This window comes from Cydia strobilella, chromosome 10 (assembly GCF_947568885.1).
Source record: "Cydia strobilella chromosome 10, ilCydStro3.1, whole genome shotgun sequence".
NCBI classification, from domain to species: Eukaryota; Metazoa; Arthropoda; class Insecta; order Lepidoptera; family Tortricidae; genus Cydia; species Cydia strobilella.
In genome coordinates this window covers 5,100,873-5,121,277 of record NC_086050.1, presented here as the reverse complement: position 1 = coordinate 5,121,277, position 20,405 = coordinate 5,100,873, and the positions used below count along the sequence as shown (strand labels likewise).

At 35.0% G+C, this 20,405-nt stretch overlaps 1 protein-coding gene across 2 annotated transcripts in view; it reads left to right on the top strand.

Annotated features, from left to right (window-relative positions):
* The window catches only part of LOC134744533 (axoneme-associated protein mst101(2)), a 169,676-nt gene that overhangs the window by 87,900 nt on the left and 61,371 nt on the right, over positions 1–20,405 (top strand). The gene's annotated exons all lie outside the window — the stretch shown is intronic.

Sequence of the window (20,405 nt, the reverse complement as noted above, 5' to 3'; positions counted from 1 at the left end):
TCCGCACTAGTGCGAGAAAGTAGCACCATATGTACTGTAAAAAAAAAATTAAAAACAAAAAGCACTAGTGCGGAAAAGTAGTACTTTCCGCATGATATGGCTCCGTAGGAAACGCACTTTTCGAGCACATGCATTGTAAAAAATCTTATGGCCCGTTTTAAGTAGTGACAGAAAACAGACAAAAATGACTTTTTGGTAAATTTTGCTATGCGCGCCTTTCATTTGCATGTTCACTAGGGGGCGTACAGGCTTGCCCCCTAGTGAACAAGCTTGCCCACTAGGGGGCAAGCCTGTACTAGGTAAACAATAAGTATTACTATTAACACAATAATTAAGCTCTTAGTCTTAGCCAGTCATTCAGTCATACGTAGTTTGTCAACAACCTAAATACAACTCATTATAATACGTTGCATGCAAGTGTTAGCGTAGATTTCAATCGTAACCACGTTTCAAGGAATCATAGAAAGTCAATTATTCACTGGCCAGAATTAATCTGAATAAATTAATGCATTTCCATCGCTAAGGCGCAATGTACGAATTCCTGGCCTGAGAAACGAATGCTAAATAATTATAATGGTTGCTAAGAATATAGCGGTGTGCGGAATATTGATGTGATTGATGGATAAGTTAGGTACTATTTGCGGTTAAATTTAAAGCTATACACATGGCGTGGCAAAAGCGCGTTATCTCGGCATTTTGCCACGCCATGGCTGATGAGAGCCTGGGGTCAGCTTGATAACTAATCCCAAGAATTGACGTGGGTCTAGTCTTTTCTTTACGAAAGCGACTGCCATCTGACCTTTTAACCTAGAGGGGAAACTAGGCCGTATTGGGATTAGTCCGGTTTCCTCACGATGTTTTCCTTTACCGAAAAGCAACTGGTAAATTAAATATCAAATGATATTTCGTACCTACATAAATTTCGAATAACTCATTGGTACGAGCCGGGTTTTAAACCCGCGACCTCCGGATTGAAAGTTTCACGCTCAATGGTTTATCGACAAACCAAAATCAACAATTTAAAATGTATCGCGGGATGACTGATGCGAACGACAACATTACAACAACTTCATTTAAGTTTCGATAGCCGTTTCTATTTATGTTCATAAGTTTACGCCCCGTGTAAAGATTAACACTTAATTTTCGTTGTCAATATGATAAAATGATAATGTTTCATAATACAGGCTTTACACATAAATATATAAGTTATTTACATATATATATATATATTTATTTTGTTATCGAATGTGTCGCTGCTGGACCGCAAACTAGTTTCATGTTACAGTTGGTAACTCATACTTTACTTTGAATAAATGTGGTATTTTCTATAAAAAGGGACCTTATTGTCGATGGCGCTTACGCCATTATTAACGATGCTCCGATATAAATACAATCCATCGACAATAAGGTCCCTTTTCATAGAAAATGCCCCAAATTAATACGCTTGTGCTAGTTTTATAAGTTACGCCCGATATTATTATATTTATTCATACAAGACTTGAGCAATGGCAATCATTTTGTACAAAAATCAATACTAAGTGACTCGTTGTTATTTTACGTGACAGTTAGTTAGACCAAGATAAGTTTGCAACCATTTTGATAGCACACGCAGTGCAAGCGTTATTTAATATATTTACGTCATAATTTCATAGAAGTTTGACGTTTAAAATAACGCACTGCGTGACTGCGTGTGCTGTCAATCGTTGCTGACTTTTCTTGGTCTAACTACTCCTTATTAAAATTAACTAACATAGAGACCATCATTAGATGCTAGAGGTATATTACCTACTGGTTGTTATGCGCTGAAATACATAAAACACGAAAAAGCAACTTAATATCAGGCATCAATCCACGCAGGTGTCTCTTGCGCAAGTGTAAGTGGAGTGCGCGAGGTGAATGACAGTGACAGCGCGTGACAAATGGCGATAGGCACCGTTGGCATTCGCCAACATCTTTAGTAGTAGTAGTAAAATACATTACGAGTACAATGTCATTAGTAAAAAAAGGCGAACTTACATCGGATCTTCACACTAAATACCAGAGGCGAATACCACTGAGTGGGTTGCTTTATGTTACCAATCGTCTGTCAAACTATCATAATTATGTAGTATGTAGGTATCTACTACGAGTATTACTTCTATAGTTACCATTTTGTAGATCGATCTTTTGTATGTGAGAAATTTTGTGACCGGTAGTTACCTATCAGAATAATGTAACATTTTCTGATATTAAAGAGCTGTAAAAACATTATTCTTAAACCTGTTGTATTATCTTAGAAATAAGGTTGCCATTGTAACGTCATCATAAGTAAAGCTTATTCTACATTTTCTCGCGTCACTTCATTTTTTTAGGTTATATTTTTAGTTTCTTTTGAACTAAATTTGATACTTAGCGCATTTTACCGACCTCGCGGTAAGCTAGCGTACAGCTAAATATAGAAGCAAATACTTACTTCAGTATTCCACATAACGGTGACTTTCGGTCTATCCAAGGTGATAATTGCAGCTTTTAGACGTCGCACAATATTTCACACGTCGCGTCGCTGTTGCGTCATAAAATTAACAAGAGACGGGAACCTAATTGCGGTGTATTTGGTCGTAAATTTGATTAAAACTGTTGTAAGGTCGAGTTCACAAAGATCTATACTAGTCAACGTTCCAAAAATATATTTACACGACCTTTTTATCAGTGTCTAACAGGCATGTAAATACTATAGTAAAAATGAAATGATCAAATCAAATGATTTTTACGCCTAAGACCCTAATATGTTAAACAAAAGCCATTGTTTATTTTTTGTAAGCGGTCGGCCATTGTGTCTGAGCGTGTGCCACGATATTTTGGAACGTTGGCTTGTAAAGATGTCTGTGAACTCGACGGGGTGGCAATATTAAAAGCTCATTAAAAGTTTTTTTTGTACGAAAGTACCAAGAATCAGAATCAAATGTTTTATTCGTGATAAACTTAAAACTAAAATTACATACAAAAGTATAACTAAAACTACAAGCATTCACTACTACTAATATATAATATATATATATATACATATATATATATTATATATAAAGCCTGACCAGGAATATATGATCATTGTCAAGAGGGCGGTATTATTCTCATTTATATGGCAACAGTTCAGTATAGTCTGAACAATGTGGATTGGCAACTCGTTTGACTTACATACTTTTATTCATCGTAATCAAAATCAGAACCCATTTATTTGGTGTCCACACTTTTTTTTACAGTCGGTACTTCTTTTTTGCCGTAAAAAATTCATGTATTTTCTTACGTATCACAATATCGTATCATAGGTCAATGTCGTCTAATTGCATTTTTTTTTCTTTTTGTTTTGCTTTTCTTTGGCAGCATAAGACCTCAGGAGCTACAACCTTCTCTCGTAATCCACGTAATCGATCCGATTTACCTACAAATTTATATAATTATATTTAATTTAGCCGTAATATACCATATGGTGTGACTACTATTAGCCGACCCATCAGCTCAGCTCTAAAGTATAGCTGAAAAATTATTTCGTCTATCATGTTAGTCCATTCAAGGGAAGAGGCCTACATCCAAGATTGGATCACCAAAAGGCCACCATGATGATGATGATGAAGATGATGGTCATGTTAATAGGTAGGTATATATTCCGTAACCTTAGATAGGTTCTGCTACATTGTCAATTAACAACATTGATCGTCTCTAAAGCCCATAGTAAATATTTTTCAAACTCAAACTCATTTTTGTTACTGTGTTTCCTCGCTTGTAGAACATAACACTACAATAACTAAGTCGTAATAACCAGACTATAATGACATTTTGATTTGTTTACCTGTCAGGTCTGATGTTAATTTACAAATGTTTCGTAGCGAAATAATTTAATTTACCGAACTGTTATTTTCCAGCAGTTTATTATTTGCATTATTAACAATGTTCCGCTCCTGACTACGTATAGTTTTGGGCATTTTTGTCATTTATTATTATTTATTATTCAAGTAAACCGCCACAATGACACTGACAACAGTGACAACCTATCATTAAAATTATTGCCGGTGAAGAAATTAGTTCCAATGAAATTCCGCAACATGGCGCATGATCATATATTTCTGGTCAGGCTTTACATTCATTATAATAATCAATTATTCTTAATATATTCATTTACTAGTAAGTCAAATACGGGTCTAGTCCGTCTAAAGTAACATTGCGCCTACTTTAACAGAACAAAGTGATGCTGTCACGTTATAAACATTATATTTGATATCAATGATGACATTGCCACACTTTGTCTAGGTTTAGTAGATGACGAAGTTTATAATGAGCGCCTACAGCTCACTAAACTGTATTAAATTATTGTTATTACTGTCTAGGATGCCAAATGTACACTAGATTAAGTAATTACCTTGTAATATATTGTTAAATAAAGAACTTATAAAAAAAAAAGTAGATGACGAAGCCTTTTTTGTTTTTGTTTTCGGAGTGGGAAATGCATTTACGCACCGTCCCCCCGGCCGCGGGAAGGCCATTGATGGGGGGGGGTTTGTGGGACTCGCCGCTCCTGTCTCTCATCTGGAGATGACGAAGCCTGTAGCCGACCATCGCTATAATAAGTAATTGCTAATTGTATTTACATTAACTATGAACATTGTATCGAGAGATAAATAAACTAAACAATAAATTAAAAACCCAACTGTTATACGTACCTAATAGTTACCTTATTTTATAACTACAGTATTACAATACATATCTCATCCATTATCACCTTCGAAACTACAGTGTGATAAAATGTAACGTACGTAAAATACAGATAAAATGTAAACCCACATTCATACATTCTAAAAACATAATCTTTTTTTTCGTCAATCGGTATATTCGGTATATATCGGCAAACATCGTTTGCTAATGAGAACACCACAAAAAGGTGTTACAAGTGATAATTACGTGCCTTTCCTCCAATGTGTTAATAACTCGGAAACAAATGTGTGATATTTCATCTCCTGAATTAATCATTAGATGTTAATAATGATTGACAATGCAATAGTAAACGTAACGATACGTGGAAGCTTCCTTTTCACTGCACAAGAATTTCAATCCTAAGATGAATTCACCCACCACACAATGACTGGGGCAGAGGCAGACCAAAAAGTAGACGGCGATACGACCCAGCGGCGACTGGCAGGGAGCATGCACAAACTTGTGGTGGAAGGCAGGGGAGAAATTCGCCCAACAGTGGGCAGCGGGACATAATGTAAGCTATTAAAACAGGACTGTAAAAAATTGGCCTTGTTTTTCCTCTTGGTTGGGAGGTCAGATGACAGTCGCTTTTAAATGTTTGCCTACAATTGGAATAGCCAAGCAAACCCATTGGTTTCTTGGGAACATGATTGACAATGTAATAGGAACGTAATGTATTGATGCGGAAGCCGCTTCCCATTTGCCATGAGAAGTGTAATTATGCAACGTTTAGTACAACCGTAGAACTTAGAACGTGAAAAGGGTGGCGGTTCTCAAGCAATTATAACATCTTTACTTGGATACAAGAATGTGTGGAGAGATGTAGAGATGACACTTAATTCTAGGTTACGGAATGTGGAAGAACCTATCATATATAAACAATTGGACTTGGTGCATCGAATGTGATTTTCTTTGAGTTAAACACCGATACCACTGATTTAGTACAAATTCCGGTACACGAACACCGTAGTGGAGAGAGAATGGCAGTGACTTTATTTCTTCTAAAGGGGCCCACTGATTACCAAATCTCACTCAATCTCACTCAATCTGATTGTAAAATTTTTGTTCTAACTGACGGGCTGATATCGTCCGGCGGACTGATACTCAGTGGGCCCCTTAACTTTGTGTTCCTGACAAACTAGAGCAGCGGTTCCTAACCTGGGGGTAATTACCCCCGTGGGGGTAAAACTGGCATTTTACGGGGGTACCTATCTATAAGAAAAAATATTAATGATTATGGAGGAGGGGTAAAATCGAGTTCCCTAGTTAGCCAAAGGGGTCACAGTACTGAAAAGGTTAGGAACCACTGAACTAGAGGCTAATTAGAGTGCACATTCGTCGTTAATAGATATGATTTTTCCTTACAATAAGATTCAGACACAATTCTTTTATTTCATTTAGGCACAGCATAATATTTCTTCCATGTAACAAAAAATGTCGAAGACAAGCTTAATGTTTCCATGAATACTATGAATGAATAGCTGTTATTTTACGTACTTTAGAGTACCCAGGCCAGTGCGTGTGATTCACATAGGCTTTGTCTCTAATTATTAGTTGCGAACAATGTAGTTTTGTAATAACATATTACAGTATCGCCGCTTGTATTATGCGAAGAGACCATTTTCTTGTTCCCTTCAATGTACAAAGAAGGATACCTACAGGTATTATAGGTACGCGTATATTAGTCTGCGTTCGATTCGGAGCAGACATAACATAAAAATTCCCAAATAAAAAAAAAGTGTAGCGTACAACTTTTAATACCTAAAATGGCCCACTAATTAAAAAAAATAACCGACCATTGCCATGCATTTATGGCCTAGATGTATCGGTCCTTTTGGTCATATAAATTGTAAAGCAAAATATTTTAAACAGTTATTAGGTAATATTGTTTCTTCTTAAGTCTTAAGATCAACCATCATCATCGATCAATCACAAAGAATCCCACCAATGTTATTTCTATTAAGAATAACAATAAATGAAAGTGCAAACAGGAACTACCGAGTGAAAATGTTTATGCAAACGAACAAATATAGAGGTACTGGTACTGCGGTCAAACATGGAGAGGTATGCTGAGCCACTGCATCAGGGATGTTTGCGCTAAAGTGGGCAAGTGTGACGACCTCCGGGTGATTGATTTTATCATGTGATAAAAACAAGACAAACCATACCCAAACATCACTAAGCGTAAAAGACCAAAAACTTGATAACACGTAAGTTATTGCTATCCTACTTTATTTTCCAAAATTTGCAAGCGGTTACAAATCAAAAACATTAATCTGCCAAGTGGATTAATTTTTTTTGCTTTTCAACAAAAAATTTTAGGTTTTCTTATAAAAAATCTATTTTTAGCAGAACGGTGAAATTAAAGCATGACGTGAACACTTTCAGACGTGAAGTCGTTCATAACATAAATGTAGCAATGAAGTCAAGCGTCATGAGAATAATTGCTAATAACAGTTATTTTAGATTTTCATTCACGGTACTACATTTAACCACTATTACTGGCGCCATAAGGGCTAAAACTGTTAAAAGGCACGTAAATCGTACAACACGCGGCGACTTACAAGTTAACTAATCGATTTATCACGGATTAATCAGATTATAAGCTAAGTCACTAAACGTTATAATTGCTAACCCTAAGGGCTAATTACGTCAGTAGTGAACGTTAATCAATTATCTAAAATAAGTACCTTTTACGACGAGAAAAGTGCACACGTTCACTTGCGCTCATTTTGTACACGAAACACAATTGACATTAGACAGAGATTTGTAATCATATAAACCTGTGATGTAAACTTTTCAAATTCTTAAGGCTAAGTTTGTTAATTTCTACGGTAAACAAATGTCGTTAAAACTTTTTTGGTCAATAGATCGATACTACGATTCATGGTCCCCCTTCCTTTGAAATGTTAAAAACGGATCTCACGACTCTTAACAACGGAGTCATTCACCAGTCCCATTCACATTTTAAACTGCCTATTTCCGAAACAACCTAACTAGCATCGCCTTACGAAGAAGCCTATATATACCTGCCTTAGCTAGTTAGCTTAGCTTAGGAGGTAGGTAGTATTCTATCGTACAACATGGACCTTAACATCATCTCGCAGATCCGTAATTTTGCAACCGAAAATCATTCTGAACTGAAACAGTAATCAGCAATCAGCATCATCAATGGCCATTGCATCCTAGATTATTACAAATTTTCTTTCTGGTTTTGGTGACTCAGTGTATGTTTGTTATTAAAAATTGACGGAAAACAATTTGGCTGTAAAATGTCAACTACTGAGCAGAAGAAGGAAATTTTACAGTAAAAAATATATATTTATACATCTAACTACTGATGTCATTTTCTAGTGAAGGAAAAGGAGGTAGGTACCTACATTTGCATAGAGAAATGACCATGTGTCCTCTTAAGCCATTTCGGAGTCGATGGAAGCAATTGACTTACATTCCCTGTAGGTTAAAGTTGTAGAAGGTTAACACTTATGGCTAAGTAGTGGATGTTTGCCTGTTTGCGTTTCCCACGTCTGGTCCCTTTCCGATTGTTTGCGTATCGCATAAGCATCTGTCCTCTACGTTCTGGCTTTAAGATGGCTCTTAACCTGTAAGCATGTTCAAATGGGTCACCAATGATCGCGGCCGTAGTTTAGGGATTACTGGCGTACGCGAACTACACTCGAGTAGGAATAATCACTACATAGTATAAAACAAAGTTGCTTTCCGCTGTCTGTCTGTCACTATGTATGCTTAGATCTTTAAAACTACGCAACGGATTTTGATGCGGTTTTCACCTATCAATAGAGTAATTCTTGAAAAAGGTTTTAGTGTATAACTTGTAAAGGTTTTGTGTAACCCGTGCGAAGCCGGGGCGGGTCGCTAGTGGTACATATAAGAATAACAGTTTAACAATCACTTTCGAACTAGCAATTTTCAGAATATTTTTTCTCATCAATTCTCAACATTCCTAATCCAAAACAAACATACCTTTATCAAACAAATCAATTCCCCGAAAGGTCTAAGCCAGTATTTTCCATGTCAGTCGGCTTCACACCTCGGCGATCGTGGCGAGCCGTAAATTATTAACAAAACATCACTTCCGCTGCACCTGACTGAGCTGTGGTTAAGGTTTTATGACCAGTATTTTAACTCTTACTATAACTGTCATAGTGTCAATATTATGGATATTATTAACAATTTTAGACATGAAAAATACGAGTATGTATAATTAGGACAAGGTGAATTGAGGGTTAGGAAATCAAAACTTTTAAACTTTGTAAAACTAAATATTGACAGCAAGAAGGTTTTTATAGCAGCTTTTTAGAAATGATAATACTTACGTTACCATACACATAGGGGTTATATATATATTTATTATCATACTAAGGCATAATAACATTAGTTAATGTCAGGAAATAAAACCTTGGTGAAATTAATCTCGTGCTACGATCGTTTTATGATTCGAATAAAAATTGGCGCGCATCATGTAACATTGATCCGGTCGACTTCCTGAAGTTATAATATTCATTATTATTATATCGTGCTTCTGCTTTTTAATAAAACTGAATAATTATTGCTCACTTTGCCCTTTTATAGGACAAGTCAGATTTATTGCCGACTTTCATTTTAAGCGTTTTCTAAAGACGATATATTGTCACCTCGCGTGATAAGTCCCTACTTTATACACTTTCTAATTCAATTAGAAATGTATGCCTTTATAAAAGATATAAAGCGTTTAGTTCAAACCTCCCACATTTATGTTAAATTTGTTGCGCCAGGTAAACATTTACATAATTAAATAATTCGAATTTTATAGTCTTATTCCAAGTGAAACAATAATTTTACACTTAAGTGCTTCCTCTAAGCTAGACTATTATAGCGACCTAGAAAGCAATTGACCGGAGACTGGCCTATACTTTGAACTATAATTAAAAGGTTTTACCCACATTGACACTTTATCAAGTGGCCCACTTGAAAAGTAAGTGTTACTTCACTTTACGTGTTCATAGAAGTGGGTCATTCCACGTAAAACTTTTTTGTAAAACTTTAGAAGTATTTTATCTAATTATTATTTTAGAAACATCTTAAAAATAAAATAAGAAACATTTATTTCAACCTTCAGCGAACAACTGTGTTCAGTTCAGTGGCAACTTTTTTCCAGCATACGTACTAAAAATTTATACTGAGGTCAAAATCACTCACTGTTGCAAATACTCGTAACCTGAACACTGTTTTATACCTTGTTTATGTAGCTTATTCTTGAGATTACTTCCCAACAATTAGCACCAACCTTTAAAAAGTGAATAAAATTGAGCAAAAACCTTACAAGCCTGGTTTCCTGTTTTACTCCCTATCGTATTGTTCTGTTCTTGGCCGATTCTCATCGGACACTCGCTCGCTTAGAAGCAAAAAATCCTAAGTAATTGAACTAAAACAATTCAATTTGATTCTTGCCAGAATTAGATAAGGATCAACACAATATAAACTTTTTACTGGTTTGTGTCTTTTTGTTGTACGTGTGAACTGGTGCACATTTGCACAATAGTCTATTGGGAACTCTATGATTAAAAAAACCGGCCAAGTGCGAGTCGGACTCGCGCACGAAGGGTTCCGTACAATTACGAAAAAAAACAGCAAAAAAATCACGTTTGTTGTATGGGAGCCCCATTTAAATATTTATATTATTCTGTTTTTAGTATTTGTTGTGTTAGCGGAAACGGAAATACATCATCTGTGAAAATTTCAACTGTTTAGCTATCACGGTTCATGAGATACAGCCTGGTGACAGACAGACAGACGGACAGACGGACGGACAGACGGACAGCGGAGTCTTAGTAATAGGGTCCCGTTTTTACCCTTTGGGTACGGAACCCTAAAAAGTACCATATTTATTCCGCATTGATCGACCAGACCAGCCTCTTGGGCGTTACTTCTCATTGTTTTTATTAGCTCATGGCATCGTTAATGTGACATTCCAGTTGAGACTGCAGCAGCGTTACTGTTGCAAGCGATGTCACTGTCAATTTCCTATATAAATTGCATTGATGTTGTTGCAACAAAGCTTTCACAATTAGAACGTTCAATCTGACACTCGTTTTATGAATGAAATTGATAGTGACATCGCCCGGGTTCACTCTGCAGCAGTAACGTTTCAGTTACCTCAGTCGCCTCTGCAGTAGCGTTAAGTACAAAAATCTACTGTTCGCCACGCTTATTACTATACCAAGGAGCCCTAAACAGAAGACCCTATAAAATACGCTACAAGTGAATTCGCTTGACGCTTTGATAAATACCTATACTACACTACGAGTATACCTGCAATGGTTTTTAAGTTGTATGGTATGATGCGAGAGGTGGTGCCTTATTTCGTGAGACATAATTAAGACCTTAATATCTTACACAGCCATTAAATCAAGCCGAATTGGCCTTCTGATCTGCCAAACGGTCGTGCGACGGTCACACGGCCATTTCTTAATTACTTTCATTGTTGCATTGTATGCAAGCCTAGCACATTGGCAACTTGAGAACGGCCGATTATCCGCAGCGTTTGATTGTCTGTTATTTATCGTTGCAGATTGCTGGTTATGGGAGACTGACGAGATTGCGTGCTTTTATTGCGATTACCTCGTTTTGCAGTTTTTGTTACAGGTCTAAACCCTTTAGGAAAGATGCATGCGGCTCCTAACACTACAGCAACGATCCAGATAAATACATTACATGCTTTGTATGTATATGCTCCCGATATCTTCTTTTTTTGTGTGGACCGAGACAAACATTCGTGTTGGTTTTAGGAAACCCAGTCTCCCGGTCGCGGTGTAGGAACGCATAACTTACCATATTGAAAAAAAATCAGTTTATTTTTAGAATTCATTCATTCCTAAAAGAATATAAAAGATCAATATATTATGCTTAGTATTACTAATTCAGCTAACGTATTGTAACTGTGTAGTTTTATGAATGGGCGTTTACTCATTTGCCTCATTCGGTATGCTGAACATTTGCTTTCGACATAGTCATATATCACCGAAACTTGCTACTGATACTCATCTACACGTGCCCATGCCCATTGTTAAAACGGTTTTGTTGTATTTTAAGTAGAAATATGGTCGTTAATATTTTAATACTATTTACATAATAATCTAGTTTGTTTATTATTAAAATACAAAAATAAAAAGAAGTCAACAATGGCAGCAATGGGTCGCGAATGTTGTCACTCTTAGGAGTAAATGTAGTAAATTTTTTTTGATAATTAAAAAAAAGTTTTCTAGATAGAAGTGTGATTATATTTTTCCTGTAATATTTATGATAATGTTATTATTATGTAAAAATGACATATTATTTTTCTTTGGGAAATAAGGAGGGGGGGAATGGTATTTTTTTCACATTTTCTTTCATAACTCCATTTTTTTTCAGTGTAAATAAATATTTTATTTTTATTTTATTTATTTTTTATTAAAAAAAATGTTCAATTTGAGCTCTTTCAAATGATATCCCACTTGACCTGGTAACTAGAGTTTAAAATTTTGCCCCCTCTTTAAATTGGGTAATATCCATAATTAATAAAATAAAAAAAATACACTTCCAAGATGTCTGGGTTAGCGTTGTTCATAACTATTCCAAATTTAAAATCGATTGCTTAAATAGTTCTCGAGATATTTAGCAATGTGACAGACAGACGGATGGACAGAGTCGCACCATAAGGGTTCTTTTTGTACCTCTTTGGTACGGAACCCTAAAAACACAATTTGACCGAATCAAATGAAATATTGCACTAGGTCTGTAGAAACCGAAATCGGAATAGCGTCACGTAGTATCGTTCTCATGGAGTCTCGCATGCGTTGAATCGTTAATTGTTTATTGCTAAACGAATGTGCTGAATTTTTATTGGGCTTTAGCATAGGGCCATGCGTTAGGCTAGCTGGGCTGCATAATAATTTTAGTTGGAACTTGGAACTGCTATCCCGCCCCCGTAACGCAGCGTAATGTTTTACAAGACCCCCCTTTCCCCCCAAATTGCGTTACGTAATATTTGAACTTTAAACGCCCCTTCTGTCGATTTGGTCAAACCGTACCAAAGATAGTAGTTTAGAGTTTCGATAATCATCTCTCTTAGTACGGTAGACTAAAATTAATTAAGCAATTAAAAAACCAATAGGGTAACTAGCACTATTACTTTGTATTTGTACCTTGTCCGTGTCCGATACAGGCTAGTCCAGTTTCATAATCGAGTCCTTTACCGGGTTCGAATCAAGTTTTTCCACGCAGAGTACAGTTAGCGCCGACTAAGGAAGGTGGCTAGGATTTCCCGCAACCTGAGTCCATGTGAATGCGAGCTTCCTTGTCGCTTGGAAGCGATATGGAGTAATATGCGTGTAACTGTACTTAAGGTATTGCTAAATTATATCACGATGATAATACAAAACCGGAAAACGATATGAAGAAGATTATAAGAAAAGACATTAGCAGTAGAAAAAACTTTTGACAGACTAATGATAGACTTTTGGTTTTCAGTACCAAAATTTACAAAACCGTACATTTATGGATGGGATCGCTTTGACGTTTATCTGACCGCCTGTCACTGAAATTTTCTTTAGTGATCGTTGCAAATTATGATAAATGTTTTGGCTGAAACTTATAATAAATGGTAGATGGTGGGCGAAAAAATCAGTTTTCAAGTGTCTAAGATAATTTTTTCCCAGCGTTCTGTATAAGTACATTATGTTGATATCTTAGTCATCAAGCACCATTGTCAATTGTGATGTACGAAAACAAGACAATGTCGTGTCCACTTGTTCAGCAGCCCGCTGAATGCAAATGATGTCATTATGTAATTCACGTCGTTTACGTTAACGTTGCTTTAACATGTTACATTGTTCGCGTGAAAAGTGAAATGGTGGAAAGTTAAGTAACTTTTAAAGTTACAAGTGTATGCTGTTAAAGGGCCTACGACTCTTATCGGAATAACTGTGTAAATGAGTAACTCTTGGACTGATATTTATATTAACTAAAATAGTGTGATCATTGCTATTCTCAACATTAAACAGAATTATTGTTTCATTATTTTCATTATTTTAAATACTGAACACATTATTATGGTACACATTGTATAAGTAGATATGCAATCAATAACATGTCGATCGTCGTATTTGAACTATAGGACAACCTTACGTAAAATTTCGCAGAATGCTCTAATTATATTGTTTTCTGACCGGATCCTACTGTATCTTGTTACTCCTCTCACCTTTACATAACGGCTGAAAGGGAATGTAAGTGTCATAACCTGTATCAATTATTGGTCTTTTTTTTATACCACGTCGGTGGCAATCAAGCATACGGCCCGCCTGATGGTAAGCAGTTACCGTAGCCGTAGATTTTCGATGATTTGGGTTCCTTTATTTATTTATTTATTTAATCTTTATTGCACAAAAGAAAATACAATCGTACAAAAGGCGGACTTAATGCTATGAGGCATTCTCTACCAGTCAACCTTCGGGCAAAGCAGAGAATTTCCTTTCGACGTTGTCCGAAATCTTCTTTTGTTAGAATACTCAGTAGGTACTTACATTGTTTTAATTGTAAATACGAATGATCGTTATCGATCGTTGAAGTTACTGAAATAAAAATATGCGAAAATAAACCTTTTTTCGTGCGACTTAAGTTTTAAAATATAATAATAAGCACACAAACATGTATTCATGGAGATTATTATTGAATTGTTATGTTGCTAAACCAGTCTAGGCATCTGTCGGTCACCTGTCGTATGCAGCTGAAGCTAGCTGTGTAATTTAGACATGTTCTTGTTCAAAAACGGGATGAAGTGTGCTATTGTGACCGAAATAGCAATGCAGATGTATTGACCTACAATTATTTTAATAAATTTATGTTATAAGTACCTCAATTAACCTAATGTTCTATTTCTTTATAAATATACCCTTAGACTTAAAACACGTTACCGCATTACTCATATCTCATATACAAGCAATTAGCTTTGTGTGATGTCTTAATTAATGGTACAGCACACGCAAAGTTTTGAAACATAGGTATTTACAACAATCAGTCGTTAGGAATTGATTTTGATGAAGCTACAAAGCCGGATAGATCATATAGGTAGGTACATGTACTTACTACGTTGGCGATGTTTTTACTGTTTTTAGTAAATAGACTCGACGACGACAAAATCTGATAATAAGGAAGTAATTTAGGGTTAGCTATTGATTAGTAAAATCTTCAGCCTACAACACCACTTGTTAGTAATAAAGTTAAAAAAATCTAATTTAGTTTTGAAATTTTATTTCTACGTTTACTACAGTGATTGCTAAAACAAGATAAATTAATATTACACAATGGGTGATTGATAATGATAACGTATCACCCGCGGAAGATGTAAATGAAAGCAAAACACCTGTTGTAAGCGTCCAAATAGCGATGGTCGAATTATTCAAATGAGTGCAAGACGTCCGTGTGAAATCTCTTGGACACGATGTTTTTTGGTGAAAGTGCTAAGATTAGGCGATTTTTATAATACTTCAAGTACAAGTAAATATAATTATCTAGGTACTTATTTACTTATAACTGAAGCTATTAACCAACCTAATAAAACTACTAACGACCAAAAATAGCACAAAATACTGCATTCCTGCGTAAAAGTGGTATTTAAGCATTGGTAGACTATTTTTTATCGAGATCCTTTACTTTATTGCTTATAAATAAAAAAAATAAAAATGTTATTTTTTTAGGTATCATATCATGTAATTAAAATAATGTAATCTATCTCATGTAATTAAATGTAATTAAATTAAATTTTTGACGTATAATATGTAACAATATTATTAATAAATGAGTATGAGTATGAGTATCAACCCATTACATTAAATTTATACATGCTAATCTATATTAAATTTAACTATTCTAAAACTAAACTAAACTTATACTTATATATATATATATAGTTTAGGCAGGATAAGCGAGCAGCTCGTTTATCCTGCCTAAACAGACACAGTCATAGCCTTCTGCATTGACCTTCATTCATTCAAACATGGAAGGACTTTATTTGGCGTGCTACCAAGAAGAGGATAAAAATCATACGTTCGGTAATGAACAACAATCTATGCTCGAAAGTCAAGTCTTTGAAAAAGTGATGACAGCAATATGCATTCTACAAGCACTAAAAACAGGGAAGATCTAAAGAATAGTGGATTTAGAAAGTTCATAGTTAAATAGTAGATTCACTTTTTAATTTAATAAAGAAAACGTCCTCCGCTTATAACTTAGATCTCATCAAGAGAAGAAAGATGATCGCAAAAGATGAATAGATATTAATGCAAAACGAGATTGCAAGAAATATTTTTATTGACCTCATTAGTTACGCAAGATTACTTCTATAAATACGACTCAAAGCAATAACGGAAACAGAGGAATTCCTTTACATTTCAATCTAATTTAATTCAAGTTTTTAATATAAGTAGGTAAACATTTTATTGCATAATAGTTGAAGTTGAAAGTTAGTTTAGACGAGGAATGAAAGTATTTTTGAAACCAATAGTTATTATTTTAATTGTTTTAATTAGTAGACTAGATTTTGATTGTAGGTATAGGTATATTAATATTATAGATATGTTTGTTTTATCATGGTTACCTACATCTCTATATATATACATATATATATATATATATATATGTTTTTTATGTATGTTGAATTAAGTAATAGATAAGTACGTATTATTGTATTTTGCAGGCAGACTTGGTAGGTTCACCATGTCCATACGAGAAAATCAACTGTAGATTTGATTTTTGCCATTAATTGGTCACTCGTTGCAGATTACCTGACAGATTATTTTGACAATTCATCACATTAGTGATGCAACAGGAAATTTTCATAATCCCATCTTAAAGGCCGGCAACGCATTTACAACCCCCCTGACCCTCTAGCATGATTTTCATTCTCGCGCGGTCGCGCATTCGTTTACTCGTCTGCCTCCTATATAATAAAAAAAACGGCCAAGTGCGAGTCGGACTCGCGCACCGAGGGTTCCGTACTTTTTAGTATTTGTTGTTATAGTGGCAACAGAAATATATCATCTGTGAAAATTTCAATTGTCTATCACGGTTTATGAGATACAGCCTGGTGACAGACGGACAGCGGAGTCTTAGTAATCATAATCATAATCATAATCATTTATTTAATTCCAGACAACAATGGTCCACAATAATACAAATTAAAAATTACTAATTAATAATTACTAATTATATTAATAATTAATAATTACTAATAATTAAAAATTAGTAATAGGGTCCCGTTTTTACTCTTTGGGTACGGAACCCTAAAAATGTAATTTTCTATACTACAAGTAGGTACTGAAGTAGAAGTAGGTAGTGGAGTAGATAGTCCAGGTATAGCTTAAATAATATAGACCAGCTCCATCAATCACTTAACTATCGAGCAATAATGAAATTTCATTTTATCTAGGTATTATTTAAGGTAATATACATGGTAATTTCCTGTCCAACATTATCCGCGTTATCAGTAAAAAAACCGTAGGGCGCGGCCGCTTTCTTACTTGCGCAACTTTCCTTACGTCATTTGACACCCAGGGACAAGACATGAAGGGAATGATAAATATTTATGCATTTTCACATTTTCTTTTAGTAAAAGTGAGTTGTGGGAGTAAGTTGCATCACTAATGGGACGACGTCTAATTATGTTAATGGTAATGTTATTTATTTTTATACATGACTAGTAACAATTTGTGAATGATTTATGATTAAATAATGACATCGCATGCGAATGTCTTGTTTGGATTATAATTAAGAGGTTACGGTAAATAACGTTTTAAATTTATGTTTAACAGGGAACGTTTGTTACCAACCTTATAATATAGATTAATTATTTATTATAGATTAGAATGTATAAATTAGATTAATATAATAATTATTCTTAATGTAATGGGTTGATACCTAAATAAATAACATTTTTTTTTATCGTCTAAAAGCACGTAAAATTATATAAAAGTAAATGGTATGTGTTTAATTAAAACTACAAACTTTGTTACAATTTTCATTAATTGGTTATGAGAGTTATTACATGATTAGTTAATTATGGTTGTATTTATTAGTTAATTAATATCTCGTTATTTAGGAAACACGAGTTAGATATTACATTTAAAGAAGATCAGTTGATTTGTAATGAAGAAGTAACGTTGAATTTTCTGTTTGATTTAATTTGACAGTTGCTGTTGATACCATATCTAATTATCTAAACGACTCGATCCTTGTATCGGAATTTTCAAATGATTATACTCAGATATCGATGGAATAATATAATTTCGTCAAAGTGAAAAATACGTTACGATTTAAATAGAACGCAGATCAGAATTGATAATTGCATAATGCCATTGCGTGCGCTACGCTGTTCCATCCTTAACGAACTTTCCAAAATAATTGATAGTTCCGAGTTTCACGCATCAACTTACGGTTAATTTGGAAGCTCGGTGTTTTAAATGGTTTCAGTTTTCGAAGTTCTTCGTTGCTTTAGTGTAATTAAAGCGCTCAATTTGCGAAACATTGCGAAATGTTTCATGTTAAAGAATCTAGTTCGTTGAGTTTCGCGCTTTGCATGATAGCTTACTGATGACTGGTACGCAGGAGTAATGTTAAATGAGCCCCTGTTTTAGCACGCAATTTACTTACGCTAATCAAATTTTTATTTCAAGTTTTCAACACATAAACAAAAATATTGCAACAGCGTATATATGGATACGATTATTGGTAATACTATTTATCCTCAGACTGAAGTCATGCTGCCGGCAAAGTGATGATTGTTTCAATCAAAATGCAAGCGGCATGGCATGATGCCACACAGTCTACGATACAACGCCGTATCAGATGTGGTTGCGATTCATTGCCTCCGTCCATATATGGAGAGATATTAATTATAGCTGTATAGTATGTTGTATTGAATTAGAAGACCGACTTGAACTGAATTAGTGTTCTTTGAAATGGTTTTCTGATGCATGAAGCATGAATCAGATACAAATGACGTTTTCGCGAATTGAAATGGCAACTGAATTAATGTAAGTACCTATCTAGTTTGAAAAGGTTTGATTATGCATTGTAAAACATTATTCCAAACTGAAATATTTAGGTAGACGTCATATAGGAAAGAAAAAGTGACCATAGCATATAGCTTCCAGTGATCAGGGCTGGGATCAACGGGTCCAAGTATGGACATACTATTCTAAATCATTGTTATAATAAATAATGATTTCGCTTATTATAATAATAGCCACACACACCTGTCGAATCAACACACCTGTGGAATCATATTTATTATCCGTTTTTAGGGTTCCGTACCCAAAGGGTAAAAACGGGACCCTATTACTAAGACTCCGCTGTCCGTCTGTCCGTCCGTCTGTCCGTCTGTCTGTCACCAGGCTGTATCTCATGAACCGTGATAGCTAAACAGTTGAAATGTTCACAGATGATGTATTTCTGTTTCCGCTATAACAACAAATACTAAAAACATAATAATATAAATATTTAAATGGGGCTCCCATACAACAAACGTGATTTTTTTGCTGTTTTTTTCCGTAATGGTACGGAACCCTTCGTGCGCGAGTCCGGCTCTCACTTGGCCGGTTTTTTTATTTAATACACACCATATTAGTTCTGCTAATATATTACCAGATGAAGTGATAAATAATCAACATCAGCATTATAATTCACTTCGAAAAAATTGTCATGACTTTGATATTTTTAACTATGTACCTACATAGGACAATTTTATCGAACTTACAACGTAAACGAAAGTGACATAACTTTTGAAAGGCGTCAATGTATCCGCGAATCTCTCGTTGACCATAATTGCACATCCTCAGTCTCAGTGCAAAGTCATTTATCATCTGACCAGCTTCCGGCCTCTTAATCATCCTTAACGCTTAATAAATAAGGTTTATAGTTCCTTGGTATTGCTAATCTACTAAAACACTTTGTATAAACATTGGTATAAACGTTGAATCAAGGAATTAAGGTTGAAAATTGTTTGTTTGGGATGCAGGACGAGATGTCACTTCGTTGTGAGATCCCGGATGCTGTACAGTCGTACTCGTTGATTTCCTGTATCCTGCTGGGTCAATGCGTCTGATGTTACTTTTTTATAACTACTCCACTGGTTGTATGGATTGTGCGTGACACTTAGGTTCTTGTTGGAGTGCAGCACTTTTTCTCACAGTTTTTCTTTTTCAAAAGGGACTGGAGGCCTAGCCATGATGACAATCGTAGATCGATAAACCCCAAACTAAAAAAAAATGTATCGGGGCGGGGTGATAGATGCTACGATTATTTAAGTTTCGGTAGGCGTTTCCTATCAACGATTCTCAACTTGGATAGGCCCCCTGATGTAAACTGAAAATGACACATGTTTAGATTGTTAGTAAGTTACACATAAATAACTTTTACTGGTTATATTTTCTTTCTATGACAGTCTTAAGCAACAAAAAGTAATACCTGACACAGATATCTTAATGTTCATGTCAAGTTTCATATTTTCAGCATGTCGTTTTTAAAATAAGATCGTAACTGCGGTTCGATTGTATGGAAGCGGCTTTTTTGGCGGCGGGTTCTTGTTACTCTTAAGTTAGGTTCTATACTCCGTTCAGATTAGATGGTTTTAATTTTACCTTGCAAAC